Source organism: Aquarana catesbeiana, linkage group LG08, assembly GCF_042186555.1.
Source record: "Aquarana catesbeiana isolate 2022-GZ linkage group LG08, ASM4218655v1, whole genome shotgun sequence".
Lineage (NCBI taxonomy): Eukaryota > Metazoa > Chordata > Amphibia > Anura > Ranidae > Aquarana > Aquarana catesbeiana.
In genome coordinates, this window is record NC_133331.1 from 185806082 (window position 1) to 185832598 (window position 26517).

Genomic DNA, 26517 nt, shown 5'->3' on the forward strand with positions numbered 1-26517 from the left:
TCATCTAATAATGGGATGTAGTTTCTTTGAAATAACTCTTTAATGGAGTTGGCTAACTTGATACCCAGATACTCGATCTCCTTTCTCCAGGGAAAGGGGAACACTGAGGTCAAGTGAGCTTCTTCCTGCTTAGTTAGACTAATATTTAGGATTTCGGACTTGCCGGGGTTGATTTTGAAGTTGGAAACCTCTCCGTATAATCTAAGGATTCGGAGAACGTTAGGGAGGGTTACTCTGGGATTTGTGACAAAAAATAATATGTCATCGGCAAATGCTGCCAGTTTGTGCTCCTCCGTTCCCACCCATACCCCATTACAGTCAGGGCTATTCCGGATGGAGGCCAGGAGAGGTTCGAGGGACAAAACAAACAGAAGGGGGGAGAGCGGGCACCCCTGCCTTGTTCCATTTCTCATTCCAAAAGATTTAGAGATGGCCCCGTTCACCCTTACCACTGCTGTTGGTTTACTATATAGGACCTTGACCCAGGAAATAAACCTGGGCCCGAACCCCATGACTTCCAACGTGTTCAGCAGGAACCCCCAGTCTACCCTGTCAAAGGCCTTTTCGGCATCTATCGACAGGAATAGAGCTGGGGGTCCCCTGCCTCTACAATACTCCGATAGCATCACCGCCCGTACCCCGTTGTCCCTACACTGTCTTCCCGGGACAAAGCCGGACTGGTCCGAGTGCGCCAGGCCGGCCAAATATCCCTTTAGTCTGTTCGCCAGGACCTTAGCGTATAGTTTTACATCCGCGTTGAGCAGAGATATGGGCCGGTAACTTGAACACAGCCTAGTATCCTTCTCTTCTTTCAATATTAAAGTTATCGTAGCAGACAGGGCCTCACGTTCCATCTCACATCCGGTGCCCAGGTCGTTCCAATATTGGCATAGCCTGGGGACCAGTATGTGTTTCATTTTCATTAAGTAGGTGGAAGGGAAACCATCTGGGCCTGGACTCTTGCCCTTTGGGGTGTCTCTAAGCGCTGCCACGATTTCCTCCTCCTCAATTGGTTTATCCAAGAGATCCTTATCCTCCCCCGGTAGTGCCTTCCGACCTGCTTCTTTTAGGAATTCTCTACTCCTTGCCAACCTGGCACTATCCTCCCCTCCCCCCCCTTTTGTCCTATAGAATACAGATCGGCATAGAATTTTCTAAACTCGTCGGCCATGCCTTCACTAGACACAATCTCTTTCCCTCCTGGACCGTTTATTTTCTCGATAAAATTCCGCCCTCTTTTTTTCCTAATTAATCTCGCCAAGTGTTTGCTGGATTTGTTGGCCCATAGATATTTATTTCTGGTTATTAAATAATGGCTCTCTTAGCCTCCTGCTCCATCATGTCCCTCAGCTCCTCTCTCCCGGCAACCATTGCACGGTAGCAGTCCTGATCCTGCCCTTTGGTCTTTTTATGTGCTTGTTCCAGATGGAACAGGTCCGCTATCAGTTTTTCCCTTTTTTCCTTCTTTTTCTTTTTTAGACCTGCTCCTATGGATATAAGGATCCCTCGGATATAGGCTTTGTGCGCCTCCCAGAGAATAGAGGGTGATACCTCACCCGTGTAATTTATTTTAAAAAACAGGTTCACCTCATTCTGGATCCGATCTAACACTTCGGGGTCCTTGAGCAGGTCCTCATTCAGCTTCCATGAAAAAGAACTTCGTCCCACCTCTGGGAGCTTCAGCTTCATCGTGACAGGTGAATGATCTGAGAGGGTTGTTGTTTCGATTCTAGTTTCTGCGACCCCCTCCAGCAGGCTGTGGTCCACAAAAATGTAGTCCAGCCTGGAGTAGGTCCCGTGCACAGGGGAGAAGAAGGTGTAGTCCCTCTCTTTAACATGTTGTACTCTCCACACATCCATTAACTGGCTGTGGAATAATTTCCGCCTGATAGCTCCTAGTGACACCTTCCTGATCCCCTGGGCACGGGACGTACTGTCTAAAACAGGGTCCAAGCAAAAATTTAAATCACCTGCCAAGACCACCTCTCCTTCCCCAAATCCTAACAGTTTCTCCAGCACTTGTCCCAGGAAGGTGGTTGGACTTCTATTCGGGCGGTACACATTGGCAAACATAAACATTCTTGTGCCTATAGAACCCTTCAAAAATATATAACGACCTTCAGGGTCTATTAATCTGTCCCTTACTGAAAAATTTGCTGCCTTGGACATCCCTATCGCTACTCCTTTAGATCCCCTATCGGGGGAATCACTGTAAAACCATTGAGGGATCTTAGGGGAAAACAACCTGACCCTTGTGTCCAGGGTCAGGTGGGTTTCCTGCAGGAAGACTATGTCCCCTCGTAGAAGACACAGTTCCCCCAATATTTTGTGTCTTTTCCTGGGTGAGTTCAACCCCTTTACATTGTAAGATATAAATTTGATATCAGGCAACGTTAATGGTGCGAGCGTTTACCTCTGTGCTCTGCACCCCTCGAACACATCCCGCCGGCCCCCTCCCCCTTCCTGTCCCCTCCCATCTGATGACCCTCCTTCCCTCAACCCCCCCCTCCCCTCCTCCCGTCCCGCTACCCACCCCCTCGGACCTCCCCCACCCCCTTCCCACCACCCCCTCCCACCCGCCTCCCCCCTTCCCCCCCGTGGCGTCAGCTACGCCGAAAGCCCGCCCGTATGGAAATACACTCATTCCACACTGCGGTGCTTCTCCCTCAGGGGTTTGAGCTCCAGCACCGGCATCCAGCGCCCGCTCCTCCCCAAAAATGGGGAGAAGCAGGAGGTGGAGGCTCGGGACGTCCGCGCCCCGGGGTGCACCCTCAAGCGCCCCGCAATCCCCTCCCCCATGCTTACTGCAGATTATTTTATGTTGATTAGGTGAGGCCACGTAACCCTCCTCCGTCCCCCTTACTGCTTTGTATTCGCTAATAACTAAAGTCCATGATACATAAGTCCTCGTGCTCCAGGGAAAGCTGCCCCGTGAGGAGCGAAGGGGGGGAGGGTAAGAGACGAGAGAGCGTTAAAAAAAAAAAAAAAAAAGAAAAAAGGAGAACCACCCCCCACCACCACCCCCCGCTCTCTCCCCTCCTCCCCCCCCCCCCAGCACCTATAACAGATCAGGGACAGGGATGCCCAAGTTGTTACAAAAGTCCTGCATTTCTTCCAAGTGTCTCACTCTGTAGGATCTTCCATCTTTAATAACTATCAGGGATGTTGGGAACCCCCAACTGTACTTTAAATTAGCCCTCCTGAGTTGGTCCAGAATTGGTCTCATCCGTCTTCTCCTCTCCAGAGTCCCCGCTGAAAGGTCAGTGAAGATCTGCAGATCCTTGTTTTCAAATTTCAATGGAGGGGCTCCCTTTAGTTTTTTTCAAATTTTTTCTTTGTCCTCATATAGATGAAACTTAATTATAACGTCTCTAGGGGTGTCTTGCTTAATATGGGGGGGCTTCCTTATTCTATGGACCCTGTCGATCCTCAGAGCTTCGTCTTCTTGCCTGCCCAGCAGGGGATTGAAAATCTTCCTCATCTTCTCCCCCAGATCCTCATTTTGTTGTTCCAGGATAGATCTAATGCGTAAATTTTGTCGTCGACTCTGGTTCTCCTGTTCCTCAAGTCTGAACGCCATCAAGCGGTTTTAATTTTGCATCTTCTTGACTTGTTCTTTTAAATCTGCTATGTCCTTAGCTTGAATGCCGGAGGCCTCTTCAGCCTCCTCTACTCGGCGAAGGAGATGTCCCATATCAGAGCGAACATTTAAGATCTCCTCTTTTATGACGCTTTCTAGTTTTTTTTTTCCAGTTTAGCAAGCATTTCACTCATGTCTGATTTACTAGGCATTAGGGCCATAATTCTCTGCTCATCAGCTGCGATACATGCTGGCGCCCCCGCCAGATCCAACTCTTCGTGGGGTCTGTCACCCTGTCCCCCCTTTGGTTTCTGTTGCTCCTTCTTCTTAGTACCTGGGTGTTTCGCCTCCATTCCTGGGCTTTTTGCACCTGCTTCTTTCAAATATTTTTGAATGGAGCTAGTGTTTAAGCTCTCTCTTGGGTTATTGGGTTCCGCTGATCTCGATGACCGGCCCCTCATATTTCCTCCCTTTCCCGGTTGTCCCCTTTTTGTGGTTTAAGGAGGCGCCATCTCACAGTATCAGCTCTATATGCTTTGCAGTTTAATGATCCCCTCCCACCCTCGGTCAGTTAGGGTGGAGGGTTTACACCATCCCAGGGGGGTGTATAAAGTCTCTGTGGTGGGTAACCTGTTTGATTCCCCTTTCCAGACCACAAGTCGCTGGGGAGGGTTACTTATGACAACGTCTATTATCAGTGCATGCCCCAACCCATGGAAAGTGCCTGGGATTGAGAGACTGGTCCCCTAACAGCTGGGGGGTAGCAAGCCGACAATCCCTGCCGAGGGAGCACAGTAAGCATAAGCTAAACCGCTCAGCTAGGATGTCCGCTTCAAACTGATGAACATGGGGGGGGGGAGAAGCCATATAGGCCTCGGTATTCCAGTCCTTTTGTCCTGTCCTTGGACAGGATAGTAGTGCCCCCTGATTATGTGCGTTTTCCAAACCCCCTAGTTGATGCCAGGTGTTCAAGGTAAGCCCGATAGAATCATGTCCAAGATTTAAATATTATTAGGCGGTGGAATCAACAGTAGGACCGATGAGGCGTCTCCTACCTGTTTCTTCCATCCAACCCATTGAGCGATGTAGAGGGTCTGTTGCTTGCTTGTCTTGCTTCCTTTGGCAGCGCCCAGCACTCGCCTCAGTTAAGGGGCCGTAGCTCCACTCTGTGACCTCCCTGGTAGGACATGTGGAGAGAATTTTCTGCCGATGGTTCGCCTCTCCCGGCGGGGTGTATAAGAAGGGGTGATCAGAGGACAGCCCTCACTATGTCAGTAACATAGGGGCACTACAAAGCTGCTACTGTGAGTTGCGATGGTGGGGGGGAGCGGGACGGATGAAGAGCCGGACGCTCGTACCTAGACCGGCCGCTCGTGGTCTCTCACCCCACGAGGCATCACCTCGGCTTGTCGGCGTCCCGTCTCACAACTTCCTGGAGCCGGCGCTGGGCACCTCCCCTCTGTTGACGTCAGCCGCACATCACGTCAGCCCTCCTGAAACCTGCTATACCTGATCCCTTCCCTGATAGAGGAACTAGACCTCCTGAACCCGTCTTAGTAGATGGAAGCGAGGAATTTGAGGTTGAGGCTATTCTTGACTGTAGAAGAAGACAAGGACAAAATCAATTTCTCATTAAATGGAAAGGTTACGGCCCAGAAAGTAACTCATGGGAACCAGACAGCAATGTCCACGCCAGGCGATTAGTCCACGCCTTCTTCTCTGCCCACCCTGAGAAAAGAAGGCGTGTGGGCATCCGGAGGCTGCCCTTTGGAGGGGGGCAATGTCAGGGATCTGTCAGCACCAGACTGGCGCATGTGCGTGCGCCAATGCACCGGCGCGCTCCTGCTCAGGCAATTCAGCAGTCTCCAGCTGTTGCCGTGCGTAAGCGCGGCGCTCGGGTGCGCGTGGGTGTGCAGCACGTGTGTGTGCACGCGCGGGCGCGTTCGCATTAGCGCCGTTTTGGCGCCAAGAGGTGCATGAAAGTTCTCCTGTTGCAGGAATGCGCTGCTGTTTCGTCTCAGCTCTGTGGATCTGTTTATTATTATGTTGTATTACAATGTATTACCATTTAGTATTCTATGAATGTAATTGTGACTTATTTTTTTAGATGCTATACTTGGACGCCTCCTGAGGAAGCGGCATTGGCCGCAAAACTGTTGTGGTTTTTAGTACATCAATGCACCTTCATTCACACATGTGGGCTGTACTTACTGTTACTTTAATGTATGTCTTTTGTTGCAACAACTCCTAAGTTGTTTTGTTGTAAACTGTATATATTTTATTATTTTGTAACTCAATAAATTGAAATTTTACTAATGTTCTATGTCTCAATTGGGTACCGCAATTCCCTTATGGGGAGGTAGGGCCTGTTTGGAGTAGCCCTTGCTTCTTTTCTCCCATTCCCCCTTAGTATACTAATGTAGGATGATGGTTCTCGAAAAATTCAATACCTCTAGTCAATTTTTGTGGCAAAACCTTTCAAACTTCCTATGTAGTATATGCATTGTTTTGTCCATGTAGATTGATATATGTGGGGGAAAATACCCAAAAAATTAAGGATTGTATATCACAGCATCAATCGTCTATTAGGAACAACCAGGTCTACCTGTCCCTAAACATTATATGAAACATGGTCACAAGGACACAGATCTAGAATTTATTATTTTGGAAGAAGCTGGTAGAGATAAAAGGGGAGGAGATCCAAAGGAGAATCCAAAAATTAAAACAGAGTGAAGTTTGGTGAATAAAACAGCTGAATTCTTTGAATACCCGTGGTTTAGATAAGGACTATGACTTGTATTTATTTTTGTAAACAGATGTGGGCAATATTTAGGTATATGAATGTATCTTTTTGTAGGAAATTTTTAGATGTCAAGTATTGTAAGATTTTTACAGATATCATGTTGTCTTTTTTAGAATGAAGAGAGACGATTTTTGCTAATTGAGTTGTGTATGCTGCACAAATGCAATCAAGAGATTTGATTGGCATTTTTTTTGTATAGATATATTAAGAGCAGAGTTTACCCTTATACTGTTTGCTTAAATAGCATAATGTATCACAATGTTGTTAGCCTATATAGGCTCAACGGGAAAATAGTATTAGTAATGCTGTGTACACACGACCGGACTTTCGATGGACTGAATCACGTCGGACTTTGACGGACTTTTGACTGACTTTTCGATGGACTTCCGTAGAATCGGACTTGTCTACACAAAATCAGACCAAAGTCTGACGGATTCGAACTTGATGACGTACGACCGGACTAGAATAAGGCAGTTCATAGCCAGTAGCCAATAGCTGCCCTAGTGTCAGTTTTCGTCCGTCGGACTAGCATACAGACGAATGGATTTTTCAACCAGACTCAAGTCCATCGGAAAGATTTGAAACATGTTTGAAATCTAAAGTCCTTCATATTTTCAACAGAAAAGATCCGCTGCAGGTCCGATGAAGCCCACACATGGTCGAAATGTCTGACGGATTCATTCCATCGGACAAGTTTGGTTGAAAAGTCCGGTCATGTGTACACGGTGGGGGGGTGGTGTTGAAGACTATCAGGACAAGTCTGATCAATGGAGAACAGGCTGAGTTCTCAGCACAGCTAGAAAACTGACCAGGCTATGTTCCTATGTCAGAGGGACCTATGGCAGAGGTTCCTATGGCAGAGGGACTGTCAAGATCACCAGGGATTTTACACAAAGGAAATATATAAAGAGAACATGATACATTTTTATACTGGTACATGGTACAGCAGGGCTCAAATCAGGAATATGAAATGTTGGGTTTACACATTTTTTAAGTCCTAGAAACTTAGGATGAATTACATAATTTATTTTTCATTCAGAAGGTACACTATCTCAGAATACAAGAAATCGGACAATACTGACAGACAGCAAGGTCTACCCAATGAGATTCTCCCCTCACACTCTACAGCAGAATAAAAGGCTCAAAATTATGCTAATAATTATGCAACAACAGTGTCACTCGCTGGGTGCACATGGGCTGAAAACCGTCCAAAAACGCTTGGTTCGGCAGAAACAGGCAGACTTTCAGGCAGTGTGTACAGCCCCTTGTCTGACAGAAGCTTGTCCTAGGATTGACTTTTGTTGAACCAGCATCTGATCAGTGCTGGCAGCCGATAACTGAGCGCTGATCAGTATGTTCTGGAATTCCCGCCAGAACACAATAGCTCAGTGAAGGAGATTACAGCACTAAGATTGTTTGCGTTAGTATGGCAATCTGTTCATTTTTTCCACTGGGTTTAACAATAAAAAAAATTATAGTGTGTACCCGCTTTAATTGCCTTATTCTGCAGGTGGTGGTGGCATCTTTAGTCACTTGCCTAACAGCGACATACTAGTACAATGCTGGATTGGAAGGGTAATATCTCTGTCATCACTGCAGCAATGATTGCAATATAATTTTTTAGGGATGACGATTCCCTTCAATGTTAAAGTAATACTAGTGACTAAGAAGCTGCTGGATTACTTTTACAGGTGGTGGGAGGGGGTGGGAGGGGGTCCCACCCATGTGATCAGGGAGACCAGTAAACATAGGACCACCGGAATCCAGTTTGCATTTGAAAAAATGCTGTGCAAATACAGTGCATCATAAAAAATTGCACCTCCGCCATTTTATTTTCAAAGGCATCTGCTTAAAATTACATAAAGTATGGTATAAGAAATTTTCTAGCAAAAAAAAGCTGATTTTTACAATTACTGTATGTGAAAAGTGTCAAACTAGGCCTGGGGGTCAAGTGGTTAAAGCTGATATGATGCCAAAAATTGATCATAAGAAAATGTGAAATGCACATACAGTTATGTTCAAATCTTAAAATTTTGCAAAGTAGTTATTAAAGTATATTTTATCAATAAAGATATTCATGAGGGGTTATGGAACCACGGCCGTGGATTTGCATGGCTGCTTATCTAATAACCTGTAGAGGATGTGCGAAGGGCTTTCAGGAAGATCGAGCGACAGAGCCTTAGACAGAGAGCATCTTGTTGGAAGACTCAGTGATCAAGATGATGGTTCCGTTAGGTGGAGAGTGATGAACCTACTGATGATGGTCGATCGAGTGTTCAAGATAATGAGTGACAGACCTAGCCGGGACAGAGGCTGTTGGAGAGGACTGAATGCAAGCCTGTTGCCTTTTGATTATGGGCCCTGGATTTTCAATTGAACAATGCTCTTTGTGAGGTGAATGAGAAATCCAGTCTGAACTGTACTAATCGGACTCCGTCGTGTATATATGTATATATTGTATGTTGTTTGATTCTGTTGGGGACTCCTTGCTGTGGATTTGTGTCCCTGAAGAGGGAGGGGGGATTCCTCCAGCAGCCCCCTGCTGATAGGACTGATTCATTCTGTTGGGACACATCCTGTGAGGAGATGCTGGTGTCATCAACTCCAACTACCTGTGTTTATGTTAATTGAATGAGCTGATCACATTGTCCTCTATACAATGTAGGAGACAGGACGACTCCTATTGGAGCTGCAGCTATTGTGTTTATACTACTGTGTGAAGCTCGGTGCCCACAAGTCTGTCATCTGGTCTGGGTAAATTTTTTAGTTAATTAGCTCATGTTAATTATGTTAATTAGCTTACAGTTGTATTGTTAGAGGAGGTTCCAACGGCATATAAAGTCTTGTAACTTTGATTCTAAATAAACAGTTCATGTTAGCAACAAGCAAGTGTCGCCTTGTTTTGTGCTCAGAGAGGTTGGAATATCTGATATCTGTATACAGACTGGGAGGAAGTGGTATATGACGGAAGTATTTAAGCGGAGTGTGGGACGTTCCGTGACAGGGGGTGTGACCGGCGTGCAAGCACGATGGCCGCATAGGAGAGGCCCGCTATTACAAGGGTCTGCCACCACATCCCCAGGCCTGAGTATAACTCCAGCAGCACCTGGGGGGCCATGTTGCTGAAAAGAAAAGACAATCAGCTTCCCCGCAAGCTGGCAGCCTAGATGTATCAGCCGACCATGAGGCGCAGCCAAAATGGCGCCACAGCCGGTTTACAGAACAAAGCACCTGCGGCTCTCCTCCCTGTGCAATCCACACAACATGCTCTCTCCCAAGTGAACCAGGACACCACTCTATGTATCAGGATGGAGCCCCCACCATCTCCTCCGGGCACCCCGGTATCCAGCAGCCCTGCAAAAGTGAAAATGTGCCTGGATGTCACTGCAGCCAACCATGAGGTAAGCCACATCACCTCATTAACTTCTACACTGCCACTGCAAAATCATAGGCTTGACTCCATAGCTGTCTTTCCTACTGTAGGACAACCAGTGATGGACACCACGCTAAAGGATATGTTATTGTCCCTAAGAAGCTCTTTGCAAGCTGATATGCTGTCTCTCATGCACAGATTTGACCACAGCATAGATGTGCTGGAGGATAAGGTCACCTATATTGAAGCTAACATAGGAGACCTTACTAACACTGTGAATGACATCATTGATACTCAAGAGGATCAGGCCCAAGACACTAAATGGTTAAAAGATAAAATTGTGGATATTGAGGATAGGTCCAGATGCACTAACATTAAAATCTGTGGCGTACCAGAATCGGTACAGAACTCTGACCTGTCCTCATATGCCTGTGGCCCGATTAAAGCTATACTACCTGAAACAAAAAATATTGAGCTGGTCATTGATCACATCCACAGGTTGCCAAAGCCTACATTTACTCTGACACAGTGCCTAGAGATATAATCCTCTGGATTCACTTCTATCACATTAAAGAGCAATTCATGCAGAAAACAAGAGCACTAGGCCAACTTCACAGCACTAGGCCAACTAGGAAAGCTTCACAGCATCACCAAGACACTTTGTAACAACCAGATCCAGTACCAATGGATAGCACCAGCCAAAATCTTCATCACCTATAATAGGTCAAAGCATACGGTGTCCTCCGTTCAGAATGGGATGCGCCTCCTGCAGGAATGGGGCATTATTCCCAATACATTTGATACAACCCCCATGTATCAGAGTACCGACAGGAGCCAGCAAAGTCATCCATTACCACAAAGATACAACAGATTCCACTAAAATAATTAGCAGACACGGGAACATTCACACAATGGTGGCCTGACGTGATGATCGCCCACACTCGGTCTTATGAACTTTTTTCTTCCAATCTCACATTCCTTTGCACCGCTTGTGCCTATCCTCAGAAAGAGATATCTAGGTAGTGACCTAGAGTAAGTTTGTTCTCCTTTTCTTTTTATCTCCCTTTGTTCAGCAAGTTACCTATAGCGGCTGTATAAGGTTGCTATGTGTTACCTCCTGACGCTTCAGCATTTAACAGAACATCATCTGCTCAAACTTTATCCCCTCATCTCTGCAACCCTTTGATCTGAGGTACCCCATCTGATCAAGGATCAAGAACAGCAAACCACAAACCCTCATCTTCATATACATCACTACTACTGCTGCTACATGGCGATCAAGATTAATTTCCACAGTCTTAATCACCCTGCTAAAAAAATGTTCTCTCTGGAAGCTAGCATCACAAACCATATGTGAAATCATCTGTGCCAATCCCCCTACATGTAAGAACAGAAATTTTTGCTACCATTTTTACAGGTAATGCCCTGAAAAAAAAGAAAGGCACTTTGATAGTCATAAAGAACTCTACATCCTTTCAATTGAACAAGTGTGTCAAGGATCCAGAAGGATGTTACCTCATGGTAGGAACCATCAACTCACCATACACTATTGTTTCAGTGTCCACCAACTGAGATTCATCCGCAAGCTACACAAGAAAGTTCTTGCCGTTCAACAAGGTGCAGTTGTGTGGTTTGGTGACTTCAATATCACCCCTGACCCCCATATTGACACCAAATCTATTCCTAAATGAGGCAAACCAGCTTTAAACCCATTGATATCTAACCTGCACTTATACGATGTATGGAGATGCCAGCATGCAGGAGACAGGGACTATACATTTCTTTCATCTTGCCACAACTCATGCTCCCGCATTGATCTCTTTTTACTAGACCAGTGCACCCTTCAAAACATTTCATCCTCATCTATACTCCCTGCCAACTGGTCAGACTCCCCAATATGTATTACCATTGTGGATAACCCTAAAACAACTCCAGCCTGTCTTTGGAGAATGAACACCCACATTCTAAAGTCTAAACCCTTCTCAAATTCCTTGCACATCAACGTTTAAGATTTTTTTGCACAGAACTCAGGTTCAGTAGAGAACTCTCACACCATATGGCCTGCGCACAAAGCCTTTGTGTGAGGCCTCTAGTAACAAATGGGAGCTCGGGATAAAAGGCAAGAGGCAGCGCATTGACGATATATTAGTTGATATTCCCTAATTAAACAGCACCCCTCTACAGTACTCAAAACCAAAATTTTCAAACTGAAGTTTGAACTTCGCTCACCTCTCTTAGAAAAATTTCACAAGACCCAAAAGCACTTTAAAATGCAATCATATGCTTGTGGTAATAAACCAGGGAAACTATTGGCTCAACAAATTAAAGGTTACCAAACCAAAACTCATATCCCCTTCCTCTACCACCCTACCACTAAACAAAAACTATCCAATCCACAAGCTGTACAAAAATCTTTATAAACTGAAAGACAAATCCATAATTCAACCAAATGATGCCACGATTCAGGCATTTCTAGACTCTGTTCAACTTCCTAAACTGACCGATGCCCAATTAGCTACTGTTGGGGAAAAATCAAATACGCTATGCGTAATCAATTTCTCCCACCCTCTGTACCTGTTAAACTGTGCTCTATAGCTAGACAAAGAAACCCACATGTAGTGAGATTGGCCTAAGAATTGTGAACGCTGTCATGACCAAACTTATGCACACACTCACGTTTTTACCATTGCCACACATCTTTATGGGACCAGAGGCTAAAAACTCATATTAAACTGTAATAATAAATAAATACAAACTGTACACATGGATAAAAATGGCTGCTGCCATTTATTATTGGCATAATAAATACCAATTTATCAATTACATTTTTCTCTTATAACCATATTACTAAAATTTACACCAACATTTCAATAGTTCAGCCATCAAAGCTCAACCTATATTTAAACGATTAACATACCAAATAGTTCAGCCATTATAGCTCAAACTTTATGTAACATTAATATACCAACTATCCCCTTACAGCAGAAGGGACCAGCCACATAACAAGGACCGCTACATAGGGAGAGGGGAGGGATGCTTCTTAAAGTGCTGCCGTTAGTCTGGCGACCATTAAATTTCTTCTTTCTTCTTCTAGGTTCTTCTAGTCACCTGACCTTCTCAGAAACTTCCATAATTTTTTAAATAAAGTTTTATTGTTAACAGGTAAGTGATCAATTATATTAATTTAAATTAACTGCATTTTTATTTCAGTCCCTGTTCCCATAGGCAGGGGTCGCTATTGAGCTTCTCCTGCCTTTCATGGGACCAGAGGCTGAAAACTCATATTAAGCTGTAATAATAAATAAATACAAACAAACTGTACACATGGATAAAAATGGTCGCTGCCCTTTATTATTGACATAATAAATACCAATTTATCAATTAAATGTTTCTCTTATAACCATATTACTAAAATTTACACCAACATATCAATAGTTCAGCCATCAAAGCTCGAACTATATTTAAACCATTGACATACCAAATAGTTCAGCCATTAAAGCTCAAATTATATATAACATTGTTATATCAACTATCCCCAAATGCCAAATTACACAGCCTGGCACCCCACCCGGGCCACGGACAATTCTACACAAGTTTGGAAAATCCAAGTTTAGGATATCGAGCCCAATATCAGAAAGAAGGACCATATCATGGCAATAAAAACCATATAATCCACCTTCTAAATCAACATGTCTATATGAAAACCCTTGAATAGAGGGCATAAATTTAGCAATAATCCTGTTCACCCCCTTTCTGATCTTCTCGAGATACAAGAGATCAGGATCAAGTAACCATTTTAATCGCGGCACGATCTCAGAAAAAATCAGAACATAGGCAGGAAGGATAGAAAATAAATGCAGGAAGTCAATTTTAATTTGTGAAACCAAGTCTAACGTCTTATGAACCCCTAAATCATTACCCCCCAAGTGAACAATAATAACATCAGGATGTGACCAAGAAGAAAGTAATGTAGTTAACAGAGAACGGAAATCAAACCAAGACATGCCACGGTAGCCATGCCAATTAATAGAAACAGATGCATTGTCCAAATTCAAATTAGGTCCATAAACTCTGTCAGAGGTCCGAACGTTAGCCCAGTAAACGAACGAACGTTCAATAAGCCATATAACACGTGGAGAACCTAAAATCAGAAAAAACAAATTAGGCCTAACTTACAATTGAAAACAATTGGATTTCCAACCTCCTAATTTTTTTATATCAGACTCAGATAAACCCAGCTTGGCTGCCTCAGTCGCTGTGCCAATAGGAAAACAGTGACTAGTAACAGTCAGACATTTTTTAAGCATGGCTGAAAATTGGCATTGGGTAAGTGGAACAACAGAGCTGTAAAGCAACAATTGTGTCGAACCAAGGGGTCGCAACATCAAATATTTAGACAACCAGAAAAAAGGCACATACAGGTGAACTACAGTCAGGTCCATAAATATTGGGACATCAACACAATTCTAATCTTTTTGGCTCTATACACCAGCACAATGGATTTGAAATGAAACAAACAAGATGTGCTTTAACTGCCGACTTTCAGCTTTAATTTGAGGGTATTTACATCCAAATCAGGTGAACGGTGTAGGAATTACAACAGTTTGTATATGTGCCTCCCACTTTTTAAGGGACCAAAAGTAATGGGACAGATTAACAATCATCCACCAAACTTTCACTTTTTAATACTTGTTCAGCAATACAGACAAAGATGAAATCAAGTCCATATGTCTTTAGACTAGAAGATAAATAATGTGGTATAACAAATCATAAAGTCTGAAACCAAAAAAATGAAATGATGAAGTGTCCAATTGTGTCAGAACACTGAAAGGGCAATTCATGAATGATGAATATCCGGAAGGAACTGGCAGGGATAATATTGATACGTGGGTGGAACCAGCATCAATAATACTCAACATCAATGGATAAGTAAAGATGGGTACTCTTACCAAACCTGATGGACTCCCCAGGGACATGGAGTCAGTAAGGCACTGGGCAAATGAGGAGATGTCCCGGACGATGGAGCTGGCAAGGTGGACTTCAACCGAACCTCCAGGGGTCATCAGGGCAGGTCATCGAGATAGGAACTCCAGACAAAAAACTTTGGAGGCAAGATGTGCCCCGGATGGCCCACAATGGGCAATCGTTCTCATCCAGGCAATATGTGAAAAGAAAATTAAGACTTCCGCATGGTGCAGGTAAAAAAAGGGGGATTTTTATTTCTAAAAAGCCAAACAAGTAAAAATGTGATCACTGTAAAAACAAAGGCAGCATGGAGAAAGGGTAACCGCCTGACGTGTTTCGACCTAATGATCTTCTACTGGGGCATGGACAACCCACTCCACGCTGCTAATATTTATAAATAAACATAAAGTACATGACCAATGAGGAAGAAAGAGTAAAATTGGATATCATTGGACCTAATATTTATAAATAAACATAAAGTACATGACCAATGAGGAAGAAAGAGTAAAATTGGATATCATTGGACCTAGGACAACCACCTGACTAGGAGGTTTATCACATGGTCCAATAAACCAATGAACTGAGGAGTAGAGGTGACAGGCGGGCACAACGTCCAATGAGTCCGCAGACCGGAACTAACCAGTCTGTGAAGCCGTCCGCCCACGTGTCTAACAAACGTATATGACGTTGCATTGAAAAGCCCGCCAAACGTCATTCCCAGGTCACATGATCAGAGAGGAACGAACGCCATGTGATCGCGGGGAAAAGAAATCTTGCGATCTCAGCGAGAAACATCACCGTGGTCATACAGGTGCAACCTGACCAGTCAGAGCCAATGAACACAACGTCCCTCCAGAATCCTAGAGGGAATTTGTGTATGAAAAATAAAGACACACATATGCACCATAATGGGAACAGACTCAAAGGTGACAATGAGGACCGATTCATGTGAGATAAAGATCCACAAAACAAAAAGATTCCATGGTGTAAAACATGGAAAATCATAAAAAACATCAGACACTACATAAATAGTTAGTAATACCAAAAATGAATAAACGAAAAAAAAATTAAATATAAATAGAATATGGTGAGAAGGAAAAATCTCTAAATAAATAAAAAGAAAAAATGAAAATAGAAATAAAAAATATTAGTGAGAAAGTTCCACATGTTCTTCAAGGTTTCACCCCATGGAGCCCCCTCATAAAGACATAAAGAACTCCACAGTGGAAAACCAAAAAGAACACAAGGAACCCCAGAGAAAGCCCTTATCTGGTAAATAGTCAGAGTGGCATCCAACTGGAAAATGAAATTATGAATAATAAACACGAACAATCTCTAGGATTGATTAATGAAAGAGTTGAGGTCCCACTCTACGTTCAACCCAAACGGAAAGTAGGACCTCAACTCATGGATCCAATACGTTTCGAGGAGTGAAATGCCCTGAAGTCGTGATTACCCCTTCTCCATGCTGCCTTTGTTTTTACAGTGATCACATTGTTACTTGTTTGGCTTTTTAGAAATAAAAATCCCCCTTTTTTACCTGCACCATGCGGAAGTCTTAATTTTCTTTTCGCATATTGCCTGTATGAGAACGATTGCCCATTGTGGGCCATCCGGGGCACATCTTGTCTCCAAAGTCTTTTATCTGGAGTTCCTATCTCGATGACCTGCCATGATGACCCCTGGAGGTTCGGTTGAAGTCCACCTGGCCAGATCCATCATCCGGGACATCTCCTCATCTGCCCAGTGGGGCTTACTGCCTTACTGACTCCATGTCACTAACAGGGGAGTCCATCAGATTTGGTAAGAGTACCCATCTTTACTTATCCCTTGATGTTGAGTATTATTGATGCCGGTTCCACCCACAGATCAATATTATCCCTGCCAGTTCCTTCCGGATATTCATCATTCATGAATGGCCCTTTCTGTGTTCTGACACAATTGGACACTTCATCACTTCATTTTTTTGGTTTCAGACTTTATGATTTGTTATACCACATTATTTATCTTCTGGTCTAAAGACGTATGGACTTGATTTCATCTTTGTCATTATTGCTGAACATTTATTCATATTCACTTAGCCATACATTTTTTCACTTTCCTTTATATTGTTTTTGTCACAATGCATGTAGCTGCTTTTTCTTTTTCACATTAGTGAGTGCAGTGTTTTTGTATATTTTTTCTCTTTTTAATATTTGGTTGCAAATCCTTTGCAGTCAATTACAGCCTGAAGTCTGGAATGCATAGACATCACCAGACGCTGAGTTTCATCCCTGGTGATGCTCTGCCAGGCCTCTACTGCAACTGTCTTCAGTTCCTGCTTGTTCTTGGGGCATTTCCCTTCAGTTTTGTCTTCAGCAAGTGAAATGCATGCTCAATCAAATTCAGGTCAGGTGATTGACTTGGCTATTGCATAACATTCCACTTTCTTCCCTTAAAAAACTCTTTGGTTGCTTTCGCAGTATGCTTCGGGTCATTGTCCATCTGCACTGTGAAGCGCCGTCCAATGAGTTCTGAAGCATTTTGCTGAATATAAGCAGATAATATTGCCCGAAACACTTCAGAATTCATCCTGCTGCTTTTGTCAGCAGTCACATCATCAATAATTACAAGAGAACCAGTTCCATTGGGAGCCATACATGCCCACGCCATGACACTACCACCACCATGCTTCACTGATGAGGTGGTATGCTTTGGATCATGAGCAGTTCCTTTCCTTCTCCATACTCTTCTTTTCCCATCACTCTGGTACAAGTTGATCTTGGTCTCATCTGTCCATAGGATGTTGTTCCAGAACTGTAAAGGCTTTTTTAGATGTTGTTTGGCAAACTCTAATCTGGCCTTCCTATTTTTGAGGCTCACAAATGGTTTACATCTTGTGGTGAACCCTCTGTATTAACTCTGGTGAAGTCTTCTCTTGATTGTTGACTTTGACACACATACACCTACCTCCTGGAGAGTGTTCTTGATCTGGCCAACTGTTGTGAAGGGTGTTTTCTTCACCAGGGAAAGAATTCTTTGGTCATTCACCACAGTTGTTTTCCGTGGTTTTCCGGGTCTTTTGGTGTTGCTGAGCTCACCGGTGCATTCTTTCTTTTTAAGGATGTTCCAAACAGTTGATTTGGCCACACCTAATGTTTTTGCTATCTCTCTGATGGGTTTGTTTTGTTTTTTCAGCCTGATGGCTTGCTTCACTGATAGTGACAGCTCTTTGGATCTCATATTGAGAGTTGACAGCAACAGATTCCAAATGCAAATAGCACACTTGAAATTAACTCTGGACCTTTTATCTGCTCCTTGTAATTGGGATAATGAGGGAATAACTCACACCTGGCCATGGAACAGCTGTGCAGCCAATTGTCCCATTATTTTTGGTCCCTTAAAAAGTGGGAGTTGTGTTGATGTCCCAGAATTTATGGACCCGACCGTAGGTGATTGTTGTATAACAATCCATCGACCCTTACCCAATTGATGAGTCTTGCTGAACCTTAAAAATATTCCAATAAAATCAAGACCCAGTGAAACGTCAGAAAACAACAAACCATCTAATGAAGATGAAGACCTAGGCAGCAATTCTGAAATGTGGAAGCCCCCAAAAAAGAGTAAACTTAAAGAAACTTTAAAGAGTTAATCTTCAGCAGGAGAATAACAAACAAAAGAAGAAGCCGACATTAAATGTTGCAAATGATTTAAAGTAACTGGAACATGAGTATCACTGCAGAAATAATGCTTACGATAACCCCTGAGGGCCTTTTTAACTAAGAAAAGGAGGAACATAGAGGAAAACCTTGACATTTGGAAAAGAAAGAAATCCCGGCTAAAATTTTCATGAGGTGGGAATAGGAATAAGAGCATTGCATCAGATCTTCCAAAAATCAAAGATCCAAAGTCTCAAAGAAACAATTGGAAGGAATACCCAAAGAGCTCAGAAAGACACACCACAAATACCATGCAGCATTATAATTTGCCCACATGGAAGGTGCTAGAGAGTTTACTATTGCAGCATTCATGGATTGCAAACTACAGACCACAAGCGCTCTGGGCAAGGTAGACCAAAGAGATTCACTTCCGGGGCCAATGCACGAAATCGATCTAGCTGTAAACGGGACAGAGAATCAGCAATAACAGTAGTAAAACCCGGGATGTTTTTAACCTTAATCCATAAATTAAATTCTAAACATTTAAAAACAATACAACGTAAAACCACCAAAACAGGCAATGACTTATAAGACAAACAATTAATCGGATATGCAACCCCCTTGTTATCAGAATGAAATAACAATCGAGAATCGCGAGGTGATTACCCCAATGTTCCAAAGAAACCAAAATCGGGAATAGCTCAAGAACTATATTCTTCATATAACCCAAGGAAAACCAACAGGCCAAGATGCAGCTGACCAATGGCCTTGGTAAAAAGCACCATAACCCGAAATCCCAGCAGCATCCGTGAATAAAGAAAGAACTGAAGCATCTTGGAAAGGGGTTTGCCAAAAGGAATGGCCATTGTAAGGTGCAAAGAAATCATTCCAAACTTTGGTCAGAGACCAAAGAAGAAGTTATACGCACAAAATGATTTTGGGTTTTATAACCAGCAATAGCTTTGTATAATCTTTTTGAAAAAACTTGGCCAACAGGAATAACACGAGTAGCAAAGGCAAGTAAGCCCAACAAAGATTGTAATGTGCGAACCGTCACTGTAGGTTTAGAAACCACAAAAGAAATCATAAACCGTAAATGATCCAACTTGGCCTGAGGTGAACAAAATTCCATCCTGTCACTGTCAATAGTAACACCCAGGAACTCAATAAAAGTTGTCGGCCAAACCTATTTTTCAAGGGCCAACGGGACACCAAAACGTTAACAAGTCAAACAAAATTCTGTGAACAAATACAAGCATTCAGCAGAATTGGCTGGACTGAAAAATAAAATATCATCAAGATAATGCAATACACTAAATGAACCGGTCAGGAAAGCAACCACCCACTCTAAAAACTAGGAAAATGTTTCAAAATATGTACAAGATAAGGAACAATCCATGGGAAGGCATTTGTCATAATTAGGGATGAGCTTCGAGTTCGAGTCGAACTCGTATTCGACTCAAACATCGGCTGTTCGCCAGTTCGCCGAACAGCGAACAATTTGGGGTGTTCGCGACAAATTCGAAAGCCGCGGAACACCCTTTAAAAGTCTATGGGAGAAATCAAAAGTGCTAATTTTAAAGGCTTATATGCATGGTATTGTCATAAAAAGTGTTTGGGGACCTGGGTCCTGCCCCAGGGGACATGGATCAATGCAAAAAAAAAGTTTTAAAATCGGCCATTTTTTCGGGAGCAGTGATTTTAATAATGCTTAAAGTGAAACAATAAAAGTGTAATATTCCTTTAAATTTCATACCTGGGGGGTGTCTATAGTATGCCTGTAAAGGGGTGCATGTTTCCTGTGTTTAAAACAGTGTGACAGCAAAATGACATTTCAAAGGAAAAAAAGTAATTTAAAACTACTCGCAGCTATTAATGAATTGCCAGTCCGACAATACACATAAAAGTTCATTGATAAAAACAGCATGGGAATTCCCCACAGGGGAACCCCGAACCAAAATTGAAAAAATAAATGATGTGGGGGTCCCCCTAAATTCTATACCAGGCCCTTCAGGTCTGGTATGGATATTAAGGGGAACCCCGGCCAAAATTGAAAAAAAAAATGGCGTGGGGTCCCCCTCAAAATCTATACCAGGCCCTTCAGGTCTGGTATGGATTTTAAGGGGAACCCCACTCCAAAATTAAAAAAAAAATGGCGTGGGGTCCCCCCAAAATCCATACCAGACCCTTATCCGAGCACGCAACCTGGCAGGCCACAGGAAAAGAGGGGGGATGAGAGAGTGCCCCCCTTCTGAACTGTACCAGGCCACATGCCCTTAACATTGGTAGGGTGCTTTGAGGTAGCCCCCAAAGCACCTTGTCCCCATGTTGATGGAAAGAAGGGCCTCATCCCCACAACCCTTGCCCGGGGGTTGGGGGGGCCTGCGGGCAGGGGGCTTATCAGAATCTGGAAGCCCCCTTTAACAAGTGGACCCCCAGATCCCAGCCCTCCCCCTGTGTCCATTTCACAAAAAAACTGTCAAAAATGTTAAAAATGACAAGATACAGTTTCTGACAATTCCTTTATTTAAATGCTTCTACTTTCTTCTTTCTTCTATCTTCTATCCTCGATTTCTTCCTCCATCTTCTTCTTCTGGTTCTTCTGGTTCTTCTGGTTCTTCCTCCGGTGTTCTCGTCTGGCATCTTCCTCCATGGCGTCTTCTTCCCTTCTACCCCCCAGGTACGAAATTTAAAGGAATATTACACTTTTATTGTTTCACTTTAAGCATTATTAAAATCACTGCTCCCGAAAAAAAACGCCGTTTTTAAAACTTTTTTTGCATTGATCCATGTCCCCTGGGCCAGGACCCAGGTCCCTAAACACTTTTTATGACAATAACTTGCATATAAGCCTTTAAAATTAGCACTTTTGATTATTCATGTTCGTGTCCCAAAGACTTTAATGGTGTTCAAACAAATTTTTTGCCTGTTCGCAAGTTCTGGTGCGAACCGAACAGGGGGGTGTTCGGCTCATCCCTAGTCATAATAATAAAAAACGTTATGACAGAAGCCCAATGCATTGAAGGCTGAAGGGTGTAACAAGCAGAAGGCAGACTTAATATCAGCCTTAGCCATAAAGACAGATTTACCCAAGAGGCGTACTTTAAAGTGGAGGGCCACCCTGAAAAAAAAAATCACCAAAAATCCTAAAAAAAAAAAAATTTGAAAAAAAAAAAAAAATTAAACTTACCTAAACCCTTGTTGCTAGGCAGTCTTCCTAATCTGCCTCTTCCTATTCCGCGGTGAGTTCTTCTCCTTGGTGAGCAGCCCCGTTGTCTTCTGGGAACTGTGTGTGTTCCCAGAACACCACGGGGTCATTCACAGAATGGAACACCGCGCCGTTCGCGCATGTGCAGTAGGAAACTGGCAGTGAAGCCGCAAGGCTCCACTGCCTGTTTCCCTTTCCTAGGATGGCGGTGCCGGGACCCGAGAGCCGAGGGACGGGTCGGCCTCGGGCGGCCGACATCACGGGCACCCAGGACAGGTAAGTGCTTATTTAAAGTCAGCAGCTACACTGTTAGTAGCTGCTGACTTTAATTTTTTTTTTTTTAGGACGGAATCCTGCTTTAAAAACTGCCCCGTCAAAGTATGCATACATAACAGAACTCAAATTGGGAATTTCATCATTAAGAGAAAATCCAGCAGGAAAAGACAAATGGTGTAAAAGGTGGAAACTATTAGGCTCTTTCTTAACCTCCCTGACGGTATGATTATTTCAGATTTTTGCGTCTCAAAGCGGTACAATTATTTTGCATAGAAATTTGGCATTTTATATTGTAGGTCTGTAATTCTTAGCAATAACACACTTAGATCTGTCCACCAAGAGTCTAATAGATATCCCGGGTATGATTAAGTTTGAAACACAAAATCATAAATTATAAGATAATAAATAAATATAAATAATTAAAAAAAAAATAATAATATAATAATAATAATAAAATAAATTTCCCCACAATTCACTATCGCTCAATTCTGCAAGTGTTCTAATTTACTATCGCTGTTTTCTAGCTGGTCTAAAGCCACTTTTGACGTAAAGGGACACTTTTTGGTTGCTATGGACAATCTCAAGTTTCCAGGCAGAAAGAACAGTATATATAATATAAAACTGCATGCAGGGCATGGGCCACTGGGGACAAAAGGGAAGTGAAATGATTTCATACAGTACTGTAATATTACAGATTACAGTACTGTATGTGTTATGATTTTTAAATTTTTTTGAATTTGCTGCCAGGCTCCGCCCCCGTGCATCGCGACGCTTGCAGGGAATGGAGCCTGGCACAGAGAGGCTTCAGGCAGAGGACGGAGCCCGCAGACAGCACGGGGGGACATCACAGGATCCTGGGGACAAGGTAAGTAACCTGCACCAGGATCCTGAGATGTAATCCCGAGTGTGGTTCGGGGTTACCGCTAATGGTGCTAAAATTTAACCCCGAGCCACACTCGTGAATACCGTCAGGGAGACTACGTACCAAACCTAGAGGAGAAACCTGAAAATCAACAAATGGAGGAAACAAAAATGGGCCTGCAACCCTGCCTTCAGACACCTCCTTCGAAATTTTACCAGAAACAACAGCAGGAAAACGGTGAACAGTAGCAATGTTGTCACAAGAAAGGCAACCAGGTCCAGAAAATTGAGGTAACTGAAAACCAGGAGGAAAAACCATCAATGAGCATGTCCGCCATCTGACGGTTTGGCCAAATGTGGAGGTGTGGAAACATGGTGGACAATTTTACCAGTGTTACTCCCAGCAGGAAATTATCCTTAGGATGAGGACCCATGTTGGAATGTAATTTCTTGAAACAATGGGAGGCTGGGTGATTTCATGAACAAGTAGCACATTCATGCTTATAACGACACAAATTTGGCCACTTAAATCGCCCCTCATTAAAACTGAAGCAAAAAACATTCTTAAAATGGGAAGGTTGCGAAGATGGCATCGGTAAAGTAGGCTTACATGGTATGAGAAGGTTTAACCACATACCTACATCTTTAGTACCCCATTTCAGATTTTTATGTACGGCAAGTTTTTGTCGGAAGGACTCATCGTAAAAGAACCATGCTAATCCCAGAAAATGTTTATATGCTTCAAGGATTATTTCAAGATGCCTGAATAAGCCACTGCATAGTTCTGGATGTTGTGCACCCAAAACGCTAGAAAAAATACAAAAGGCTTGGAGCCAGTTATTAAAAGTGCGCGGAGCAGATTTTTTCTTATAATCATCATTCTTATCTAAATATTTATTATCCAGGCGATTTTCCTTAAATGGTGGTAAAAAAGAAAGGAGATCAACATACTCGCCTCTTCAAATTTTGTTTTTAATAAAAGGCGACAAATGGAAGCCAAGCGGAGAAATCTCACATGCCATGGCCTCTTTAAAACAACTTTCAGGCGCCGTATGTGTAGACGGACGTAAAAAAAGGTAAAACAGCAATATCCTTGAGCGGCAGAACATGCGCAGGTGGCCTTACATCCACAGTAGGCAAAGCCCCAACATTTACACCAGCAGAAATACATTTTTTTTAATTATCTGCAAACGAAACAAGGAAGACATCCACATTATCAAATTATGCAATTGATCAGACTCACCACTAGGTGTCATCTGTGGCATAGACTGTGTTGCAACCATAGGTCTTGAAGACCCCAAATTTTCATCAGAAACAGCAATGAACCAGAGGGGGGCTCTGTAGGAAAAGAAACATCACTGATAATATCATGAAGCAATGAAGGCTGCACAACAGGGGAAGGCAAACTGTCAAACATATTGTTAGTATGTAAATCAGACAAAACAGTAGAAAATGCAGAGTCAAAATAAGGGTCAGACCCATTTTAGAGGTAACAGGCAACACTGAAGGAATTTCTTGTGAAGATCGTTTACCATTACCTTTTTTCTTACATTTTTTACTAGGTGGAGGTCCCCGGGTTTCGATCCGGCGGACTGTCTTTTGATTCACCGGGCACTCAATGCCAGTAATCACTGCACATGCGCCGGCTTCCTTCGTAGGCTCCGTACCAGACACCAAGGTGAATGGAGGCTCGGCCGGCATCATCGTTCTGCATTTTTCAGAGAACAACACATAGCCGGATTATACTACCATTCTTGTGTATGGGAGACTATCTGCAGGGACATGTCATGGTCCCTCAAGGTGCTGATCAGACATATAGAAAGGCATAGTGAATATATCCCCCCAAATGAACATCTGTGCATAACACAGGGGCCCTCGCTGACGGACATATCCTCACTTCGCAAACACTTCTCTACATCCACAGGAAGCTTTTCACTACCAATGGGCCTTCACTGATGTTGGTTTGCTCCAGCTTGCTCTTTAGAGTCAGCAGCAGTAGAACTAACACTGGGAGACACTGTGACAATACATATTGAATACATCTTAAAGCGGAGTTCCACCCAAAAATGAAACTTCCACTTTAAGTGAAGGTGACCCACGGATATGCCACATTTGGCATGTCATTTTTTTTGAGGGGGAGCAGATACCCTCTTTTTAGGGGCATCCAGCTCTCACTTTCTCCCAGGGCTCTGTGGAGCCGGAAGGAAGTTTACCTCTCCCCCCTCCCTCCATGCAATCTTCTGGGACATGTCACAGGTTCCAGAAAATTGCCCAGCCAATCAATCACAGCGGGCAGCGTGACTTGTGCATGTGCAATGCTTGCCCGGCTGTGAAGCCACAGCCAGGCACCCACAGTCACAATGCCGGCATCGGGGAGAGGAGCAGGGCTTTGTTTGCCCACATCACTGGACTGAGGGACAGGTGAGTGTCCGATTATTAAAAGTTTTATATGGGTGGAACTCTGCTTTAATAAAATTTCCACAACAGCTACCCCCAATGCTCCATTCACAACAATAGAAATGGGGAAAGCCATTGATTCCTTACCTATCAACAAAGCCCCCAGACCCAACGGTTTTGTTGGGGAATACTATAAGCAGTTTAAAGATCTGCTACCGAATACCAGCATCCATTTCAGTTCTCCCTCAATTGATCCCAGGTTTTTTAATTCAAACCTGGAAGAAACAGGATATAACTCATCTTTCTGATTTATACACAAATAGCTCACTTAAATCATTTGCTGATCTAAGAAAAGAGTTTTCATACCCACCACAGACTATTTCAAATATATCCAAATATCATATTGTTTAATAAACAACACACGCCTACAGCTTTATGTCCACGAAAAAATCTGGAAGAACCTTTCCACCACTGCCAAGATTTTTAAAGCTATATCATTATTCTGTAGCCTATTATATGCCAAAACACTTTCTCCAAACTACCCCCATGCTAAAATGGGAAAGTGACATGGGTTGGTCTTTCAACTCCTCACAATGGACCATAGCATTAGCTTCCAGATGCAAAGCAACACAGGCCTCCATTCTGTGGGAACTGATACTTAAAACAAACCTCAGATTGCACATTACCCCATCCCAAATCCACATCTATGCCCTATCCGTAGCACCTATCTGCTGGAGGAATTGTGGGGTCATCTTTTCCACATTATATGGGGATGTAACAAAATATTTAAATTCTGGGTAGATGTTTTTGCGCTAATTTGTAAAGTTACCAAAACTCCAACATTTCCATCACCAGAACTTGTTCTGTTAAACATAGGTATTGAACAATTCCCACCCCAACTAAGGTGTGTGACCACTTACATCTTTTTAGCCACAAAACTCACCTTTACCAGACTTTGGAAAACTGCAGATTTGATACTGTTAGATGAGGTAATATCTTCAGTTCATACACATGGCGCTTATGAATGCATGTTTTCAGCCTCGGAAGATAGACTAACTGCCACCAACAAAATGCGGGCACCATGGATTGAATGGTTCCAAAACAATCTATGTAATACTGCATAACTGAACTAGTACATATGTAATGCTTTATAAGCATACCAAGCAATAATTTAGTTCTCCTTGAAAGTTATGTTTGTTCTGTTACTCATGACTACTTTGAACAGTTATGCCCTGTACACATGATAGGATTTTCCGACAACAAAATCCATGTTTTTTTTCCGACCGATGTTGGCTCAAACTTGTCTTACATACACACGGTCACACAAATCTTGTCAGAAATTCCGAACGTCAAGAACGCAGTGATGTACAACACGTATGACGAGCCCAGGAAAATTAAGATCAAGCTTGATTCCGA